The sequence below is a fragment of the Pseudophryne corroboree genome, chromosome 6 (assembly GCF_028390025.1).
Source record: "Pseudophryne corroboree isolate aPseCor3 chromosome 6, aPseCor3.hap2, whole genome shotgun sequence".
Taxonomy (NCBI): Eukaryota; Metazoa; Chordata; class Amphibia; order Anura; family Myobatrachidae; genus Pseudophryne; species Pseudophryne corroboree.
Window position 1 is genome coordinate 518,794,766 of NC_086449.1, and position 15,289 is coordinate 518,810,054.

Sequence of the window (15,289 nt, forward strand, 5' to 3'; positions counted from 1 at the left end):
CAATTACACTACAAACACTTCCATACGCCCCACTCTGCATCAGGCACATTGTTACTTACCTGCACTGTACTAACTAAATATACATTTTTCTTCCAGCCTTGTATTCCATGTCCAATGTGTAATGCATGCTATGTCATTGTGTGGCTGACCTTATTTACTGTTTATTCCTCATTCTGTATGAACTGCCATTTTTACAGAGAGCAAATAGTAAACATTAGAGTGCTATGTTATCTATCCAGGCACTAAGGGGTCTATTCATGAAGCAATGAAAAGAGTGGAGAAGTGAGCCAGTGGAGAAGTTGTCCATGGCAACCAATCAGATTTGAAGTAACGTTTATCAAGTCCATTCTAGAAAATTATACATAGCAGCTGATTGGTTGCCATGGTCAACTTCTTCACCGGCTCACTTCCCCACTCTTTCAATGCTTCATGAATAGATCTGTAAATTATAATTTCACCCTTGCAAACAGTGGAAAATGCTCTAAGCCCCTGATGCAAACACAGCAGCTGCAAGGCAGGTCGATGATGCTTCTCAAAAAGAGTGATGTACTATAAAATGAGATTGTGTGTGTGTGTGTGTGTGTGTGTGTGTGTGTGTGTGTGTATCACCTGCCTCACCCCACTGCACATCACTGATGTATATGGGCCCTCATTCCGAGTTGTTCGCTCGGTAATTTTCTTCGTATTGCAGCGATTTTCCGCTAATTGCGCATGCGCAATGTTCGCACTGCGACTGCGCCAAGTAAATTTGCTAAGAAGTTTGGTATTTTACTCACGGCATTACGAGTTTTTTTCTTCGTTCTGGTGATCGTAATGTGATTGACAGGAAGTGGGTGTTTCTGGGCGGAAACTTGCCGTTTTCTGGGAGTGTGTGAAAAAACGCTGCCGTTTCTGGGAAAAACGCGGGAGTTGCTGGAGAAACGGGGGAGTGCCTGGGTAAACGCTGGGTGTGTTTGTGACGTCAAACCAGGAACGAAACTGATTGAACTGATCGCAGTGGCAGAGTAAGTGTCGAGCTACTCAGAAACTGCTTAGAAATTTCTAATCGCAATTTTGAGAATCTTTCGTTCGCAATTTTGCTAAGCTAAGATTCACTCCCAGTAGGCGGCGGCTTAGCGTGTGCAATGCTGCTAAAAGCAGCTTGCGAGCGAACAACTCGGAATGAGGGCCATTATTATTATTATTATTATTATTATTAAAACTCAGTGCCTCAGAGAAATGTGCCTTACATGTTTCCAGCAGAGTACTGTGAATCATATCCTTGAAATGTTTAAGAAACAAAACAAGGAGGCATTATGTCATTAATTAAAATTAAATGGCAGGGTCTGTGATGTGCTGGTGGGTTCTTCATGATCCATATTCTCATCTTCCATTTGCATCAGTCAGGCTGCGGAATGTAGGGAACACCAGAAAATAATACATACATTATTGTTAAATATGTGAAATATAAATATAATACAGATGTATTTAGTTTTGTGTAGTGATGTGCACCGGAAATTTTTCGGGTTTTGTGTTTTGGTTTTGGATTCGGTTCTGCGGGCGTGTTTTGGATTCGGACGCGTTTTGGCAAAACCTCCCTGAAAATTTTTTGTCGGATTCGGGTGTGTTTTGGATTCGGGTGTTTTTTTTACAAAAAACCCTCAAAAAGAGCTTAAATCATAGAATTTGGGGGTCATTTTGATCCCATAGTATTATTAACCTCAATAACCATAATTTACACTCATTTTCAGTCTATTCTGAACACCTCACACCTCACAATATTATTTTTAGTCCTAAAATTTGCACCGAGGTCGCTGGATGGCTAAGCTAAGCGACACAAGTGGCCGACACAAACACCTGGCCCATCTAGGAGTGGCACTGCAGTGTCAGGCAGGATGGCACTTCAAAAATATTGTCCCCAAACAGCACATGATGCAAAGAAAAAAAGAGGCGCACCAAGGTCGCTGTGTGACTAAGCTAAGCGACACAAGTGGCCGACACAAACACCTGGCCCATCTAGGAGTGGCACTGCAGTGTCAGGTAGGATGGCACTTCAAAAAAATAGTCCCCAAACAGCACATGATGCAAAGAAAAAAAGAGGCGCACCAAGGTCGCTGTGTGACTAAGCTAAGCGACACAAGTGGCCGACACAAACACCTGGCCCATCTAGGAGTGGCACTGCAGTGTCAGACAGGATGGCACTTCAAAAAAATAGTCCCCAAACAGCACATGATGCAAAGAAAAAAAGAGGCGCAATGAGGTAGCTGTGTGACTAAGCTAAGCGACCCAAGTGGCCGACACAAACACCTGGCCCATCTAGGAGTGGCACTGCATTGTCAGACAAGATGGCACTTCAAAAAAATAGTCCCCAAACAGCACATGATGCAAAGAAAAAAAGAGGCGCAATGAGGTAGCTGTGTGACTAAGCTAAGCGACCCAAGTGGCCGACACAAACACCTGGCCCATCTAGGAGTGGCACTGCAGTGTCAGGCAGGATGGCACTTCAAAAAAATTGTCCCCAAACAGCACATGATGCAAAGAAAAATTAAAGAAAAAAGAGGTGCAAGATGGAATTATCCTTGGGCCCTCCCACCCACCCTTATGTTGTATAAACAGGACATGCACACTTTAACGAACCCATAATTTCAGCGACAGGGTCTGACACACGACTGTGACTGAAATGACTGGTTGGTTTGGGCCCCCACCAAAAAAGAAGCAATCAATCTCTCCTTGCACAAACTGGCTCTACAGAGGCAAGATGTCCACCTCATCATCATCCTCCGATTCCTCACCCCTTTCACTGTGTACATCCCCCTCCTCACAGATTATTAATTCGTCCCCACTGGAATCCACCATCTCAGATCCCTGTATACTTTCTGGAGGCAATTGCTGGTGAATGTCTCCACGGAGGAATTGATTATAATTCATTTTGATGAACATCTTCTCCACATTTTCTGGAAGTAACCTCGTACGCCGATTGCTGACAAGGTGAGCGGTTGCACTAAACACTCTTTCGGAGTACACACTGGAGGGAGGGCAACTTAGGTAGAATAAAGCCAGTTCGTGCAAGGGCCTCCAAATTGCCTCTTTTTCCTGCCAGTATACGTACGGACTGTCTGACGTGCCTACTTGGATGCGGTCACTCATATAATCCTCCACCATTCTTTCAATGGTGAGAGAATCATATGCAGTGACAGTAGACGACATGTCAGTAATCGTTGCCAGGTCCTTCAGTCCGGACCAGATGTCAGCACTAGCTCCAGACTGCCCTGCATCACCACCAGCGGGTGGGCTCGGAATTCTTAGCCTTTTCCTCGCACCCCCAGTTGCGGGAGAATGTGAAGGAGGAGCTGTTGACGGGTCACGTTCCGCTTGACTTGACAATTTTCTCACCAGCAGGTCTTTGAACCTCTGCAGACTTGTGTCTGCCGGAAAGAGAGATACAACGTAGGTTTTAAATCTAGGATCGAGCATGGTGGCCAAAATGTAGTGCTCTGATTTCAACAGATTGACCACCCGTGAATCCTGGTTAAGCGAATTAAGGGCTCCATCCACAAGTCCCACATGCCTAGCGGAATCGCTCTGTTTTAGCTCCTCCTTCATTGTCTCCAGCTTCTTCTGCAAAAGCCTGATGAGGGGAATGACCTGACTCAGGCTGGCAGTGTCTGAACTGACTTCACGTGTGGCAAGTTCAAAGGGTTGCAGAACCTTGCACAACATTGAAATCATTCTCCACTGCGCTTGAGTCAGGTTCAATCCCCCTCCTTTGCCTATATCGTGGGCAGATGTATAGGCTTGAATGGCCTTTTACTGCTCCTCCATCCTCTGAAGCATATAGAGGGTTGAATTCCACCTCGTTACCACCTCTTGCTTCAGATGATGGCAGGGCAGGTTCAGGAATGTTTGGTGGTGCTCCAGTCTTCTGCACGCGGTGGCTGAATGCCGAAAGTGGCCCGCAATTCTTCGGGCCACCGACAGCATCTCTTGCACGCCCCTGTCGTTTTGTAAATAATTCTGCACCACCAAATTCAATGTATGTGCAAAACATGGGACGTGCTGGAATTTGCCCAGATGTAATGCACGCACAATATTGGTGGCATTGTCCGATGTCACAATTCCCCAGGAGAGTCCAATTGGGCTAAGCCATTCTGCGATGATGTTCCTCAGTTTCCGTAAGAGGTTGTCAGCTGTGTGCCTCTTATGGAAAGCGGTGATACAAAGCGTAGCCTGCCTAGGAACGAGTTGGCGTTTGCGAGATGCTGCTACTGGTGCCGCCGCTGCTGTTCTTGCTGCGGGAGGCAATACATCTACCCAGTGGGCTGTCACAGTCATATAGTCCTGAGTCTGCCCTGCTCCACTTGTCCACATGTTCGTGGTTAAGTGGACATTGGGTACTAACATTTTTTAGGACACTGATGACTCTTTTTCTGACGTCTGTGTACATTTTCGGTATCGCCTGCCTAGAGAAAAATAACCTAGATGGTATTTGGTACCGGGGACACAGTACCTCAATCAAGTCTCTAGTTGCCTCTGAATTAACGATGGATACCGGAACCACGTTTCTCACCACCCAGGCTGACAAGACCTGAGTTATCCGCTTTGCAGCAGGATGACTGCTGTGATATTTCGTCTTCCTCGCACAGGACTGTTGGACAGTCAATTGCTTACTGGAAGTAGTACAAGTGGTCTTCCGACTTCCCCTCTGGGATGATGATCGACTCCCAGCAGCAACAACAGCAGCGCCAGCAGCAGTAGGCGTTACACTCAAGGATGCATCAGAGAAATCCCAGGCAGGAGAGGACTCGTCAGACTTGCCAGTGACATGGCCTGCAGGACTATTGGCTTTCCTGTGTAAGGTGGAAATTGACACTGAGGGAGTTGGTGGTGTGGTTTGCAGGAGCTTGGTTACAAGAGGAAGGGATTTAGTGGTCAGTGGACTGCTTCCGCTGTCATCCAAAGTTTTTGAACTTGTCACTGACTTATGATGAATGCGCTGCAGGTGATGTATAAGGGAGGATGTTCCGAGGTGGTTAATGTCCTTACCCCTACTTATTACAGCTTGACAAAGGCAACACACGGCTTGACACCTGTTGTCCGCATTTGTGTTGAAATAATTCCACACCGAAGAGCTGATTTTTTTTGTATTTTGACCAGGCATGTCAATGGCCATATTCGTCCCACAGACAACAGGTGTCTCCCCGGGTGCCTGACTTAAACAAACCACCTCACCATCAGAATCCTCCTTGTCAATTTCCTCCCCAGCGCCAGCAACACCCATATCCTCATCCTGGTGTACTTCAACAGTGACATCTTCAATTTGACTATCAGGAACTGGACTGCGGGTGCTCCTTCCAGCACTTGCAGGGGGCGTGCAAATGGTGGAAGGCGCAAGCTCTTCCCGTCCAGTGTTGGGAAGGTCAGGCATCGCAACCGACACAATTGGACTCTCCTTGGGTATTTGTGATTTAGAAGAACGCACAGTTCTTTGCTGTGCTTTTGCCAGCTTAAGTCTTTTCATTTTTCTAGCGAGAGGATGAGTGCTTCCATCCTCATGTGAATCTGAACCACTAGCCATGAACATAGGCCAGGGCCTCAGCCGTTCCTTGCCAATCCGTGTGGTAAATGGCATATTGGCAAGTTTACGCTTCTCATCAGACGCTTTCAATTTTTATTTTTGGGTCATTTTACTGAACTTTTGTGTTTTGGATTTTACATGCTCTCTACTATGACTTTGGGCATCGGCCTTGGCAGACGACGTTGATGGCATTTCATCGTCTCGGCCATGACTAGTGGCAGCAGCTTCAGCACGAGGTGGAAGTGGATCTTGATCTTTCCCTATTTTAACCTCCACATTTTTGTTCTCCATTTTTTAATGTGTGGAATTATATGCCAGTATCAATAGCAATGGCCTACTACTATATATACTGCGCACAACTGAAATGCACCACAGGTATGGATGGATAGTATACTTGACGACACAGAGGTAGGTACAGCAGTGGCCTACTGTACCGTAATGCTATATATTATATACTGGTGGTCAGCAAACTGTGCAAAACTGAAATGCACCACAGGTATGGATGGATAGTATACTTGACGACACAGAGGTAGGTACAGCAGTGGCCTACTGTACCGTAATGCTATATATTATATAATGGTGGTCAGCAAACTGTGCAAAACTGAAATGCACCACAGGTATGAATGGATAGTATACTTGACGACACAGAGGTAGGTACAGCAGTGGCCTACTGTACCGTAATGCTATATATTATATACTGGTGGTCAGCAAACTGTGCAGAACTGAAATGCACCACAGGTATGGATGGATAGTATACTTGACGACACAGAGGTAGGTACAGCAGTGGCCTACTGTACCGGAATGCTATATATTATATACTGGTGGTCAGCAAACTGTGCATAACTGAAATGCACCACAGGTATGGATGGATAGTATACTTGACGACACAGAGGTAGGTACAGCAGTGGCCTACTGTACCGTAATGCTATATATTATATACTGGTGGTCAGCAAACTGTGCAAAACTGAAATGCACCACAGGTATGGATGGATAGTATACTTGACGACACAGAGGTAGGTACAGCAGTGGCCTACTGTACCGTAATGCTATATATTATATACTGGTGGTCAGCAAACTGTGCAAAACTAAAATGCACCACAGGTATGGATGGATAGTATACTTGACAATACAGAGGTAGGTACAGTAGTGGCCTTCTGTACCGTACTCCTATATATTATATACTCACTGGTGGTCAGCAAAATTATGCTCTGTACTCCTACTATATACTACAATGCAGCACAGATATGGAGTGTTTTTCAGGCAGACAAGTTAACGTATACTGGTGGTCACTGGTCAGCAAAACTCTGCACTGTACTCCTCCTATATAATATTATACTGGTGGTCCCCAGTCCCCACAATAAAGCAGTGTGAGCACAGATATATGCAGCACACTGAGCACAGATATGGAGTGTTTTTCAGGCAGACAACGTATACTGGTGGTCACTGTCAGCAAAACTCCCTGTACTCCTCCTATATAATACAGCTGCTCCCCAGTCCCCACAATTAAGCAGTGTGAGCACAGGTATATGCAGCACACTGAGCACAGATAAGGAGCGTTTTTTTCAGGCAGAGAACGGATAAAACTGGTGGTCACTGATCAGCAAAACTCTGCACTGTACTCCTCCTATATTAATATACAGCTGCTCCCCAGTCCCCACAATTAAGATATAAGCAAGCACAAATATTTGCATCAACAATGAATAAACGGAGAGGACGCCAAACACGTCCTCTCCCTAACATTTCCAATGCACGAGTGAAAATGGCGGCGACGCGCGGCTGCTTATATAGAATCCGAATCTCACGAGAATCCGACAGCGAAATGATGACGTTCGGGAGCGCTCGGGTTAACCGAGCCATACGGGAGAATCCGAGTATGCCTCGGACCCGTGTAAAATGGGTGAAGTTCGGGGGGGTTCGGTTTCCGAGGAACCGAACCCGCTCATCACTAGTTTTGTGGGGGATAGCAATCACATATAATGTTTCCTGAACAGTAGCATTAAAAAAAGTCCTTATTCTTAGAATAAAGCATTATCTTTACTTTAATGCAGTACTATTTACATTATTATGCGATCCCCGCCAATATCTTGCATCGGCGGGGATTGCATAGTGGCCCTCATTCCGAGTTGTTCGCTCGCTAGCTACTTTTAGCAGCATTGCACACGCTAGGCCGCCGCCCTCTGGGAGTGTATCTTAGCATAGCAGAATTGCTAACGAAAGATTAGCAATTCTGCTATTAATAGCAGAATTGCTGACAAAGATTAACAATTCTGCTATTAAGTATTTCCTTGCAGTTTCTGAGTAGCTCCAGACCTACTCCTAGATTGCGATCACCTCAGTCCGTTTAGTTCCTGGTTTGATGTCACCAACACGCCCTGCGTCCAGCCAGCCACTCCTCCGTTTCTCCAGCCACTCCTGCATTTTTACCTGGCACGCCTGTGTTTTTAGCACACTCCCTGAAAATGGCCAGTTTCCACCCACAAACACCCACTTCCTGTCAATCACACTACGATCAGCAGAGAGATTGAAAAGCTTTGTTCGCCCGTGAGTAAAATAGCATAGTTTTGTGTAAAATTGCATAGCGTGCGCGCCCTGCTGTGCATACGCATGCGCAGAACTGCCGGATTTTAGCCTATTAGCAATTCTGCTAAAAATAGCAGCGAGCGAACAACTCAGAATGACCACCCATGTGTAGGGCCCTTTACACGTGGTGAACACTCAGAACTAATTACATGGGAGGTTGGGAGATTAGTCTCTCATATAATATATGTGATTTATACCTTGCATGAAGACAATCTTTAGCTAGATCACCCTATATTGAGCAATTATTTGATATATTTGAAGATAATTTTCAGTCGGTATGCTAATATTATTTGTGCACCAGGATATATTCCAGTTGCGGCAACACCTGGCTTGAGCAGGTCCCGTCCTGCACGTGTGCAGCCCGGTAAATGCGACAGCATTGCATTGGCTGTGAATGCCTCTACCTGATTCGCAGGGTAGGCAGGGGCGGTGACACAGGGTGGCACGGGTAAAATGGGGGCGGTCGGCTGCGTTTTCAGGGCAGCTGCGTGACGTTACACACGCTGGTCAGCATGCTGGGTGGCCTTGGCCTGCGATGGGCGGCCTCCAGCATGCAAAAGAATGAATTGCAGATTCTGCTTTTTAGCAGAATCTGCAATCCAACATGAATAACCCCCTAAATCTACAATAAATAAAATAAGAGGAAGGATAACATATATTTGATGGCCTGCAAAGAAACAATTATATCCCAAAATGACTACAGACAAGAAAACTCACAAGACAATAGGAAAATTCACAAAACAAGATTCAACAAAACTCACCACAACAACACACCAACAAAATACTGAACACTGTGTACTAACAATGAATACAAGTGTTCTTACAGGGAAAGTTGTTGTTTATCAGCATTTGCCTAGTATGTGATTTGTCCTTTAGTAACTAAGTTGACCATTATATACACAAAAAGTAGACACTAGACTGTGTCCTAGGCGCTTAAATGATAAGTGATGTATAGTACAATACGTTCCTTCTAGAGAGAGATGACCTCGGAATTGGTTCACTCCATAAGGAAGAATCGTAATCTCATCCAGTTATATTGTGTCGTAGTTATTCGTACATATAGAATAGAAAATAATAACATACAATGTGTAATATTGCTTATCGTCCAATATTAACAAAAAATAATAAACAGCTGGTGTATTTAGTGGATAATGATGATTTTATAATGTCTTGCGTACCCCACTCACACTAAGATAAATATTGGTGTGCCCATAAAGGTATCTTTTATGCAGTGGTATTAGCAGCATCCAGGTGACCAGACATCCAATTGTAATGGGTTAATCATACACAGGCGTACCCAAGACTCACACGAAGGATATAGAGGGCACTCCTTAAAAGGTATCTTTAAACTTAGTATTCTTCATATAAATGAGGCGTACCCCAACTCACACTGGAACTGGATATTCTGCTCCTATCAAGGTATCTTTATGATGGTGCTGTTGGCAGACTTTGATGGTTTGATTCAGTAGCTCATAAATATGTAGAAAAAGAAGAACAATAACAAACAATGTATAGTATTGTTTTTGGGCAATAGAATATGCACAAATTATAGGGCACTGATATTTTGGTGAGAAGTGGTAGATAACTAATGTCTCGCGTACCCCACTCACATCAATAGATAGGTGGTAATATGCCCGTAAAGGTATCTTTTATATGGAGACTCTCAAAGCTCATAAACTGAAGTTTATCCGAAATATATTGATACACACAGGCGTACCCGAACTCACACAGGATATATAACAGACACTCCTATAACGGTATCTTTATACCATGCTTCTCAGATATAGGCGTACCCAGACTCACGTTGAAGAGGCCATTTATGGGTGTCAACTGACCGTTTTCTGGGAGTGTTTGGGAAAACGCAGGCGTGGCCGGGCGGGTATCTGATGTCATTACCGCGTCACTCATCGCAGCAATCATCGCACAGAATAAGTAACTACAGGGCTGGTCTTGTTCTGCACAAAATGTGTTGCAGGCGCTCTGCTGCACAGGCATTCGCACCCCTGCTCTGCTAAAATACACTCCCCCGTGGGTGGCGACTATGCGTTTGCACGGCTGCTAAAAGTAGATAGCGAGCGATCAACTCGGAATGAGGGCCATTGCCCTTTAAAATTCACTCGTGCACGGGTTAGAGACTGCCAGGCTTGGACTCCCTGTCGCCACTGCCTTTCAGGGCTGGCTGGGAGGGGGGCAGATAAACTGGTGTTTGACAAAGCCCTTGCCACCTGGGTGATGGTGCCGACCCCAGTCATGGCCTCCTCCTCGGATTCCAGGAGCTCCCCGCACAGCTTGTGATCCCGGCGGAAGGAGCGGATCTTCTTCCCAGTCATTGGGTCGAGGGAAGGGGAGGGAGCGACACCGGGAGGGGGGCAGGTGGGGACAGGCACCGGACATGCAGCTCCAGCCCTGGCCCGGCAGATCCAACATGGCTGAGCATGGAGCGCAGCACACATCTTGTCACAGCCTTCATTTGTTGGTTCAATTCAGCGCTGCCCATCAAATACCAGCACCCATACACATCAGCCTAATGGTGGCTCTGGCACTGCCTAAGGTAGAATGGTCACATAGAGGTACATGATATATAGTCCCATGTACATACAGGTACACAATCTATACACATAGGGGGGAATTCAGGACTATTTAGACGCCCAAACAATTGTCACTATTCAATTGTTGTTTGGGCGCCCATGCACATTGCGCATGTCGTGCCCAAATAGACACGGTTTAGCCATGTAAAGTGGCTAAACCCATCTAAACTCCTGCATTGGGCATCCAAACACCAGTTTGGACACCCAAAGTACCGGGTTTGGACTGAATTTGGCCCATACAGTAATTACCTGATGTAAACTGTCTCATCTATATGCATATCCACAGAGGCACATGATCTATACACCACCTACACACATACACACATATATATAGGTGAAAGTGTATAGATCATGATGTACCAGTGTGTATATATTAAAGATGAGACTGCATACAGTACATAATGTACATATGAAATATATATTACCGTCAGGGTAATCTGAGGGAGTCTACAATCGCTGGGAGGGGAGCAGCTAACATGCAGAGCCTTCAGCCGGGCAACATGAGGGAATCAGCAATCAAGAGGCTACCCCTGGAGTAACTCGCTGGGGGGGGGGGGGGGGGGGCACAGGTAACCCGCAGGAGCCTGCACTCGCGGGGGAGGGGCTCAGGAGATGATGTGTGGGTAACCTGCAGGGGCCTGCACTTGGGGGGGGGAGGGCCTCAGGAGATGTGTGGGTAACTTGCAGGAGCCTGCAGGAACGGGGGGAGGGGGGGGTCTCAGGAGAAGATGAGTGGGTAACCTGCAGGAGCCTGCACTCACGGGGGGGGGGGGGGGGGGGGGGGGGGGGGCTCAGGAGAGGATGTGTGGGCAACCTGCAGGGGTGGGGACCGTGGGGTGGGTAACCTGAGGGAGTCTGCAATTGTGGGGAGAGGGAGCAGGAAACATGTGGAACCTGCAGCCGGGTAACATAAGGGAGACTGCAATTTGGGACGCGGGGGTGGGGTGTAACCTACGGGAGCCTGCACTCGCGTCACAGGGGGTGGCGTGGGTAACCTGCCGGAGCTGCACTTACGATGGGGGAGGGAGGCATGGGTATCCTGCAGGAGCTCCCCCTGCAAGGGGGAGGGGGGCACGGGTAACCTGCGTGAGCTGCACTTACGCGGTGTGGGGGGGGAAGAATAGAGAGGCGGCTAACCTGTGGGAGCTGCACTCGTGGGGAGGGAGAGAGACGTGGGTAGCCTGTGGAAGCTGCACTCGCGGGCGGTGGGGGGGGGGAGAGGCGCGGGTAACCTGTGGGAGCTGCACACGGGACGGTGAGGGGGTGGAGTGCGGGTAACCTGCTGGAGCTGCACTCGCGGGGGTTAACCGTCGGGAGTCTGCAATCGTGCGTTGGTGGGGGGGAGGGTAACATGCGGGAACCAATTACACTTACACACATGAGCCATTTGAGCTGCCGCGGCATCCCTGCTTCTCCTCTCTTAAGGAAGAATTCTTTCTTTATTCCATTAGCTCGTCTGAGCTCCTCCTCCTCTCTTAAGGAAGAGGAGGAGCTCAGACAAGCTAATGGAATAAAAAAAGAATTCTTTCATTGCAGTGTGCGGCACCGCCCTCCAGTGGCCGGCGCCCATAGGCAGCTGCCTAAAGCTGCCTAATGGTGGCGCCTGCCCTGTGTTTACTATATTTTCTCTATCGTCCTAGTGGATGCTGGGGTTCCTGAAAGGACCATGGGGAATAGCGGCTCCGCAGGAGACAGGGCACAAAAAGTAAAGCTTTTCCAGATCAGGTGGTGTGCACTGGCTCCTCCCCCTATGACCCTCCTCCAGACTCCAGTTAGATTTTTGTGCCCGGCCGAGAAGGGTGCAATTCTAGGTGGCTCTCATAAAGAGCTGCTTAGAGAAAGTTTAGCTTAGGTTTTTTATTTTACAGTGATTCCTGCTGGCAACAGGATCACTGCAACGAGGGACAGAGGGGAGAAGAAGTGAACTCACCTGCGTGCAGGATGGATTGGCTTCTTGGCTACTGGACATCAGCTCCAGAGGGACGATCACAGGTACAGCCTGGATGGTCACCGGAGCCGCGCCGCCGGCCCCCTTGCAGATGCTGAAGTAAGAAGAGGTCCAGAATCGGCGGCTGAAGACTCCTGCAGTCTTCTAAAGGTAGCGCACAGCACTGCAGCTGTGCGCCATTTTCCTCTCAGCACACTTCACACGCAGTCACTGAGGGTGCAGGGCGCTGGGGGGGGGCGCCCTGGGAGGCAAATGAAAACCTATTAAAAGGCTAAAAATACCTCACATATAGCCCCCAGAGGCTATATGGAGATATTTAACCCCTGCCTGGATTCACAAAATAGCGGGAGACGAGCCCGCCGGAAAAGGGGCGGGGCCTATCTCCTCAGCACACGGCGCCATTTCCTCTCACAGCTCCGCTGGTCAGGACGGCTCCCAGGTCTCTCCCCTGCACTGCACTACAGAAACAGGGTAAAACAGAGAGGGGGGGCAAATTTAATGGCAATATTTTGATATATATAAAGCAGCTATAAGGGAGCACTTATTATAAGGCTATCCCTGTCATATATAGCGCTTTTTTGGTGTGTGCTGGCAGACTCTCCCTCTGTCTCCCCAAAGGGCTAGTGGGTCCTGTCTTCGTGTAGAGCATTCCCTGTGTGTCTGCTGTGTGTCGGTACGTGTGTGTCGACATGTATGAGGACGATATTGGTGTGGAGGCGGAGCAATTGCCAAATATGGGGATGTCACAGGGACAATATTTTACTGTCGTTAGAACAAATAAAGGATGCATTTCTTTATATGCGTGATGCACAGAGGGATATCTGCACACTGGCATCACGGGTAAGTGCTATGTCCATTTCGGCCAGAAGAGCTTTATGGACGCGACAGTGGACAGGCGATGCGGATTCAAAACTGCATATGGAAGTTTTGCCGTATAAAGGGGAGGAGTTATTTGGAGTCGGTCTATCAGATTTGGTGGCCACGGCTACAGCCGGGAAATCCACCTTTTTACCTCAAGCTACTCCCCAACAGAAAAAGGCACCGACTTTTCAACCGCAGCCCTTTCGTTCCTTTAAAAATAAGAGAGCAAAGGGCTATTCATATCTGCCACGAGGCAGAGGTCGAGGGAAGAGACAGCAACAGGCAGCTCCTTCCCAGGAACAGAAGCCCTCCCCGGCTTCTACAAAAGCCTCAGCATGACGCTGGGGCTTCTCAAGCGGACTCGGGGACGGTGGGCGGTCGTCTCAAAAATTACAGCGCGCAGTGGGCTCACTCGCAGGTAGATCCCTGGATCCTGCAGATAATATCTCAGGGGTACAGGTTGGAATTAGAGACAGATCCACCTCGCCGTTTCCTGAAGTCTGCTTTACCAACGTCCCCCTCCGAAAGGGAGACGGTTTTGGAAGCCATTCACAAGCTGTACTCTCAGCAGGTGATAGTCAAGGTACCTCTTCTACAACAAGGGAAGGGGTATTATTCCACTCTATTTGTGGTACCGAAGCCGGATGGCTCGGTAAGGCCTATTCTAAATCTGAAGTCCTTGAACCTGTACATAAAGAAGTTCAAGTTCAAGATGGAGTCACTCAGAGCAGTGATAGCGAACCTGGAAGAAGGGGACTTTATGGTATCCTTGGACATCAAGGATGCGTATCTCCACGTTCCAATTTACCCCTCACACCAGGGGTACCTCAGGTTCGTTGTACAAAACTGTCACTATCAGTTTCAGACGCTGCCGTTTGGTTTGTCCACGGCACCTCGGGTCTTTACAAAGGTAATGGCCGAGATGATGATTCTTCTTCGAAGAAAAGGCGTATTAATTATCCCATACTTGGACGATCTCCTAATAAGGGCAAGGTCCAGAGAACAGCTAGAGATGGGATTAGCACTATCTCAAGAGGTGCTAAAGCAGCACGGATGGATTCTGAATATTCCAAAATCCCAATTAATGCCGACAACTCGTCTGCTGTTCCTAGGGATGATTCTGGACACGGTTCAGAAAAAGGTTTTTCTTCCCGAGGAAAAAGCCAAGGAGTTATCCGACCTGGTCAGGAACCTCCTAAAACCAGGAAAGGTGTCTGTACATCAATGCACAAGAGTCCTGGGAAAAATGGTGGCTTCTTACGAAGCAATTCCATTCGGCAGATTCCATGCAAGAATTTTCCAAAGGGATCTGTTGGACAAATGGTCAGGGTCGCATCTTCAGATGCACCTGCGGATAACCCTGTCTCCAAGGACAAGGGTATCTCTTCTGTGGTGGTTGCAGAGGGCTCATCTATTGGAGGGCCGCAGATTCGGCATACAGGATTGGATCCTGGTGACCACGGACGCCAGCCTGAGAGGCTGGGGAGCAGTCACACAAGGATGAAACTTCCAGGGAGTGTGGTCGAGCCTGGAAAAGTCTCTTCACATAAACATTCTGGAACTAAGAGCAATCTACAATGCTCTAAGCCAGGCGGAACCTCTGCTTCAAGGAAGACCGGTGTTGATCCAGTCGGACAACATCACGGCAGTCGCCCATGTAAACAGACAGGGCGGCACAAGAAGCAGGAGTGCAATGGCAGAAGCTGCCAGGATCCTTCGCTGGGCGGAGAATCACGTGATAGCACTGTCAGCAGTATT

At 47.7% G+C, this 15,289-nt stretch overlaps 1 protein-coding gene across 4 annotated transcripts in view; it reads left to right on the forward strand.

Moving 5' to 3' along the window:
• BEST3 (bestrophin 3) overlaps positions 1-15,289 on the forward strand; it is a 102,802-nt gene that overhangs the window by 59,934 nt on the left and 27,579 nt on the right. The gene's annotated exons all lie outside the window — the stretch shown is intronic.